The following is a 7,251-nucleotide window of genomic DNA, read 5'->3' on the forward strand; positions in this document are numbered from 1 at the left end:
GTAGATTTGGAGTTTTTTTTCTCCCTTAATAACGTAAACCTTCATTTAAAAACTGCATTTTGTGTTCAATTATGTTATCTTTGACTAATAGTTAACGGTTTTTGATGAGCAGAAACATTTAAGTGTGACAAACATGCAAAAGAATAAGAAATCAGGGAGGGGGCAAATAGTTTTTCACACCACTGTATATATACACATACTCAAAAGATTATCAGCACTCAAAGAATTTATGAAAACAAAAATAATCATTTATTAGAAATAAGCCTCAACGTTTTAGTCCTCACCACAGGGACCTTCGTCAATATTTTATTTATTTTTTGTTAATTACTCTACCAGTCAAGCAGTGGTTTGGAAAAACAGAATGGACCTTTTTTTTTTTCTTATCATAGTGTCATTACATTGACATCTGCAAACATTTTTTCTAACCATAAATGTTTTTACAGAAGCCAAAAATCAGGTGTGAGGCACAGAGTGTAGTGGCTGCAGACACAAAACAGTTCTGTCCCTACCACCTGCCATAGGCCTAGCGGTACATACAAGGCCCTGTTGTGGTCTGCACATGTAGGCAGTCCCTTACTTGAGTGTATGTGTTATGTATGAGTTAGGGGGACGAATAGGAGGTGGAAGGGGGTACACTTACATGCTACCCCTGCCTGCCCCTCATGAATACAGCACTGGTGAAGGCAGACAGCACTATATTCATAGGGGCAGATGCAGGTCTCTGCACTCCATTTTAAAGCTCAGAGAGCTGTAGCAATTCATTTAGAGTGCCGGTCAGAGTGCCAAAAACCATGGCTCATGTTTGTATTATGTATATTTGTCTGTGACAAGTGCTCTTCAGTGAGAAGTGAGCAAATTTATTAGGCAAGTCATGAACATAAGGATAATTTGCTGAAGTTCTGACTGCAAAATCATAGCAGTAATGATAAATTAAACGCTCCTTTCTTCTCATCAAATATATATACAATTTTTCAAAACATATATGATTGAGTGTTTTCAGTTGATTAAAAGGGAGTTGCTTTCTTTGAAAAATGATTGAAAAACTGATCAAATTTGCCTTTGGCATTTGCATGTTTTATGGTGGACAGCAGTGTTACATAAGTTGTGAGACACAGCTCAGAAAAGCTGAATTGTACATTTCTAAACAAAGGCTACTGGCCACTGCTTGCATCTCCCTTGGGCAGAATTGAGAATTTTCCATAATTTGCTATGGGAAGCCGTAACAGGCAATTTACACCATTTTGGTACTTACAGTCCTGCTCAAGGGCTCAGAGGCAGTCATAACACCCTATGTACCACAGGCCTAAGAATGGAAACTTAATAGCACTAAGGGCAATTAAGCAACAGCAATGATCACTCTAGGGGGGAGATTTACTAATCCACGACCGGTCCTAAGGCGTCCAAATGCGTTTTTTCGTAATGATTGGTATTTTGCGATTTTTTTGTCACCATCGCAACTTTTTCGTATGTCCCGCGATGTTTTCGTCGTCGTCGCGACTTTTTCGTATATATTTTCCGCGACTTTTTTTTCGCCGTCGCGAAAAAATCGGACTGCTTTTTCCGGCGTTTACTATCGCTCAATACGAAAAAATCGAGACGGCGACGAATTAGTCACGCAAAATACGATAAAGTCGCAACGGCGACGAAAAAGTCGCGTCAAATACAAAAAGTCGCAAAATTTTCGTTTCCAATACGATTTTTTCCCTTTCGGGATTCGGGTTCGTGGATTAGTAAATCTGCTCCTAGGTGTTGCTATAAGAAATGCTGGTGTATGTTTTGAAGTGACCATCACTGAAGATTTCCCATGGTGTTACCAGTCCTTTCAAGTATGGTAAGCACCCATGCCAATCCTCAATGTTTTGTTTCCTCATGTGTAATACACCTAGAGGCATATTTATTGTAGTGTGTAAACCAACATCACTGGTGATATTGCTCATAGTAACCAATCAGATCTTTCCTTTTGTTTTCTAACTTGTTGGTGACTGTTTAAATCTAATTCCTGATTGGTTGTTATGGGCAACATCACTGGTGATGTGTGCTTACACAATATAATAAATATGCCCCCTAGTAAAAATGATCTGAGATACACAGTGCTCCCTATTATTTAGTCAACTTGACAACTACCCTCGAAAAATGAATATGCGTGAGATAAACTACAGTATTTAAAGTAAACATCCTTAGCATGGCACACTGCCCAGTGCAATCATGGTGCATAGAATTCTGGCAAAAGTCTCTGGGAGTGTTCAGATCATTCCCAACCTTTGATATAAAGGTTTCACAAATGTTTTGCCTCCTGTCTGTCTGTGCTTTATCCATCTGGAGGACTGGTACACATTAGTATAATCCAGTGGTGTTACTGAGTAGTCACAAGTTTAACTATCATAGCAATAATGCGGGATCCTCGCGGACAGGTGCACAGGTCCATAGTAGGATTTTTTATTTTGTCCTGTAGAAGTTGATCCAATTCACTTCGTAGCTCTTTCACCAGTTCTGCTACCTGAAAAAATACAAAATATCTCTGTTCACGAAGCAGTTATTAATGGCAGCATTATCAAAGGGTACAGGCATAAAATAGAGAGCTGTGCACAAACCAGATTGCAGTTTAATTTTATTACTAGAATCTTGTAAACTCCTATAAAATTAAGGTGGAGGAAAATAAAAGACTTGAATAAGCATGGAAAACAATGATATTATATATATATATATATATATAGATGAGAGAGATGAGAGAGAGAGAGAGAAAATTGAACCTTCCCCTGTCTGCACTTATTTAGATATCAAAGTTAATCAAAGATACTTTATAAACCTCTCCTAGGCAGATAAAAATTCAAAGAAAATCCCCCCTGGTATAGAATAACCCAGGGATATATAGTACAAATGGGACCAGCATCACAAATGTACTGTATTTTATCTAAATGTACTGTATATTACATATTATTATATCATATAATATATGTGACGGTATATCAATGGATAAAGTATTAGTCCAAAGAAAAGAAAAAATACACTGTGCTGGTTAAGAAATATTATGTGGCAGGGGGCAAGAAATCCAACCACAGGTGGCCTAAGTAAATGCCAATGACTATACTGATCACCCCAGTGCCATACTCTTGGCTCCATTCTCCTGTGAACTATGCACATGGCAGGATAGAAGAAAATGTGCTTATTCACGGCTACAGAAATCTCCTAAGCAGCAATAAAAACAATGCTGACACATTTTTTACTCATTAGTGAATTAAGTCTTAAGAAAGGCCTTGGTGTGTCTTCCGCTGCTGGCTCCCACATAGCAACACATTGTTTCTACTCTGACAAGAGCCTGGCATAAGCCTGGCATAATGGCTTGTAAGCAAACTGGGGTAATAGTCATTGAGACTTGAATTAGGGCACCTAAGATTCATCCTATTGTGCTCTGGAGCAAAATCTTGACTGGATTTCTTGATAAAGGAGTACCCATTCCAGTAATATTACTTTTGGCACATTTGGGTATGATACAATGTATTTACGCTATGCTCACTTACAACTGATAACTCATCCCATTAGACGCAATCTCTTCTTTCATTTACCATATACCCTGGGGGATAATTTTTAACTTTCTGTCCGTTAAGTTGAGATATTTAGAATAAAAGTTACATTTTAAGTGCACACAAGGTGGTGTTTCATTTAGCTCCACAAAAAGGTGTACCTGATGTGAGGCTGCTGCAAAACGGATCCATCCATCATCTAAGGATATAATAAACTCTCCTCTGCGCAAGTCCACATTAACCTGTCCCCCACCAAACAGTACCAAGGGGTAGACTGATACCATGCTGCAGTCTCTCACAAACACACGGCTGGTTTTTATCTTCTCATGATACACCAAGTAAGGACTGTCAAAATGCCGTACCTATGCAGATACAGAAGGGAATGTTTCTGAAATATTTAGTTTGAAGATGGATGGACAAAAGCAGTATATACTGTTTCCAGATGTAGCATTCTATAGCAAAGATTTTTACTTATTAGCAAAGTTTATAGTAATTAAAGGAAGGAAACAAATGCAAATACAGAAGGAAGCTACAAACCTATCATAGAAAGTCAAAACAGGGCCTAAAACCCCCAATACAACAATAAAAGCTTTGGTAACCCTTCTTTGTATGTTTACATAAACATGTCCAGATGCTTTGCTATTTCATTGGTTGAGGCCCTCTCCATAGACAGTAAAAAAAAACAACACTCTCCATGATGACTAGAGGCACAGTATTGTTATGCTAATGCCACACCAGGCTTCCTTCCCCCGCAGAGACACACAGACAAAGAAGCAGCCTGGTCTAGCTTTAGCCTTAAAGGAACAGTAACACCAAAAAATGAAAGTGTATAAAAATAATTAATATATTATGTACTATTGCCCTGCACTGGTAAAAGTTGTGTGTTTGCTTCATAAACACTACTACAGTTTATATAAATACCCTGCTGTGTAGCCATGGGGGCAGCCATTTAAATTGAAAAAATGAGAAAAGGCACAGGTTACTAAGCAGCTAACAGATAAGTAGCATAGATTCCCATTGTATTCTACACAGTAATCTGTTATCTTCTTATGTAACCTGTGCCTTTTCTCCTTTTTTCAATTTGAATGGCTGCCCCCATGGCTACACAGCAGCTATTTCTATTAACTACAGTAGTCTTTCTGAGGCAAACACACAACTTTTACCAGTGCAGGGCAACAGTACATTATATTTTAATTATTTTAAAACTTTTTTATTTTTTAGTGTTACTGTTCCTTTAATGTTAGTAGAGCATGCCTCAATCAAGCAATCTGGACCCCCCCCTCCCTCCCCACTTATTGTATTAAAGGAAACATTCACAATAGGAGTTTTCAAAAAATAAATGTAAGTCAATCAATACCTTTTAATACTACAATAAAAATAAGTTAGATTGTAAGCTCTATGGGGCAGGAACCTCCTTCCTACTGTGTCTCATACCACGTGACACTTATATATATTTATTGTATTTATTATATCACTTGTCCTCCCTGTGTGTAATTTTGTCTTCTGTAAGATTGTACAGCGCTGCGTACCCTTGTGGCGCTTTATAAATAAAGTTATACATACATACATACATACAAGTTATTAGTTTGGCATCTGACCTGATAATTTATTGAAGATGGGTGGATATGAACATAGCCATCATTCCTCGTAACAAACTTTAATTCCTCAGCTTTAGGCTGCATTTTAACCGCTCCAGCCACTGTTGCCTGGAATTTGCCTTCTGGAGATTTTACCTATATAAACAAGATTTATTATGTTAAAAAAAAACCAAGAAAGAAAATGCTACTACACTTAACTGGCACCAAAACAGGCCAGATATAACTGTTACTATTGCATATTTACCTGGACTACATTTGGGTATAAGGCTGCGCACAGCATCGCGGATATTAACTTTATGTTGTCTGCATTTGTATTAGCCTGTAAAAATATTTATTACACGTAAGGTCCAATATATAAAAAGATTAACATTTTCTCACTGCACACAGTTTAAGCACTATATAATTACAACTAAAAAAATGATACAGGATGATATGTCTCAATAAAGACAGTTGTAACAACAAGCCGCTCCTTAAATTTATCCCCCCCCACTTCAGTTTTAATACAGATATTTATAACCTTGCTTACCACTTTATTAAATTGTTCAGGGTGCCTTGCCCCGGGTTTTCACTCAATTAAAAATTGTTCAAATATTCATTAAAACAGGTGCTCTCATGGCCACTCACCACGCTAATTCCTTGGATAGGTGCACATACTGAATGCCAATAGTCAATAATTATTAAAAAGAAGCTTTATTTCACAATCATGATGTGTTTTGTATCTTCAGATACTTAATCATAGGCATATCACTACATATGTTATTACACAAGTAAAAATACTAGCGGATCTGAAATCACATCTTTTTTGCCGCCTCTCCCACTTCTTTAAAATATGTTAGTCTCAACTACAAAAATGCAAAAAAACCGAATTCATCTCAATTCGCTTTTGCAATCTATTTTATCCTTTATCCCAGCTGTTTAGATAAGGGATCTTTAAACTTTTTAAGCAGGGGGCCAGTTCATGGTCCCTCAGACTGTTGGGGGGCCAGACTAAAGTCCTCCCCCGTGTCCTCATACTGTAGCCCACTCCTCGCTGCTTCCTCCTGCATCCTCTGGCTCCCCCCGTGTCCTCCCACTCATCGCTGCTGACTCCGGTCCCCCGTGTCCTCCCGCTCCACATTGCATCATCGCGTCAGATCATAGTGGGGGCCGGGTAAATTACTTTGGGGGGCCGTAGTTTGAGGATGCCTGGTTTAGAGGTTAACTATATTCAAATAATAACTCTCAAAATCTGTTACATTGATTCCATTATTGTTTTAATATATATTCCAACTTTCAATTCTTATTTTTCAAAATTGTTACTTAAATATTAGCTCGACATTGTTGCTTTTTATTCACAGGTGCGACTATTATCTATTAACTTCATTCCCAGGCTGCAATTCATATACTAATCTTTCTCTCCACCATCTTTAATGTTTAAACTTAATATTCTAGTATTTAAAAGGTAAATCTATTTGGCCTCTGTGTTTAGCAATGCCTCAAGCTAACTGCCTCCTCAAGTTTTCGCCACAACTCTGTCAATTCCCTGAATCTGCAGTAGGGAGATATTCCCCCCTCTGCAGACTTTAAAGTGCCCTGACACAGTCATAGCATCACTCTTATTCAAAATTTGATTAATATGCTCACACATACAATGTTTTAGGGGCCGCATTGTGCATCCCACATATTGCTGATTACATTGAATGCAAGTTAATAAATAAACCACACCCTTTGTATTACAGCTTATAAACCTCCTCATTTCCTATACCTTATTAGTTTTAAGTTTTTGGACACTATGTTTTTGGTTTGTTTTCACTTTTGTTTTCCAGATTTATATTAACGTGGCGCCAAAAGATTACCAAGAGACGGTGTTCTTCTACTCACAAACCGACATCCATTTTTTACAACAGAGGATTGTGATATGCCTTGTAATTATCTGTTTTATATCATTAAACTGGCAATTATAAAACATTGGTATATCAAACCTTTCTCTCTCCTTTTTCTTTTTCCTCACTCTCTCACTATCACCATCCTATCTTTATTCATAGCAGACCAAAATGCTATATCACGATTTCTCACACTGTAACCTCTCGCAGATCACAAGCTTTTATTAAAAAATCATCTGTACTGCAGTTTCCCCTTAATCTATAAATTTG

This window comes from Xenopus tropicalis, chromosome 5, assembly GCF_000004195.4.
Source record: "Xenopus tropicalis strain Nigerian chromosome 5, UCB_Xtro_10.0, whole genome shotgun sequence".
Lineage (NCBI taxonomy): Eukaryota > Metazoa > Chordata > Amphibia > Anura > Pipidae > Xenopus > Xenopus tropicalis.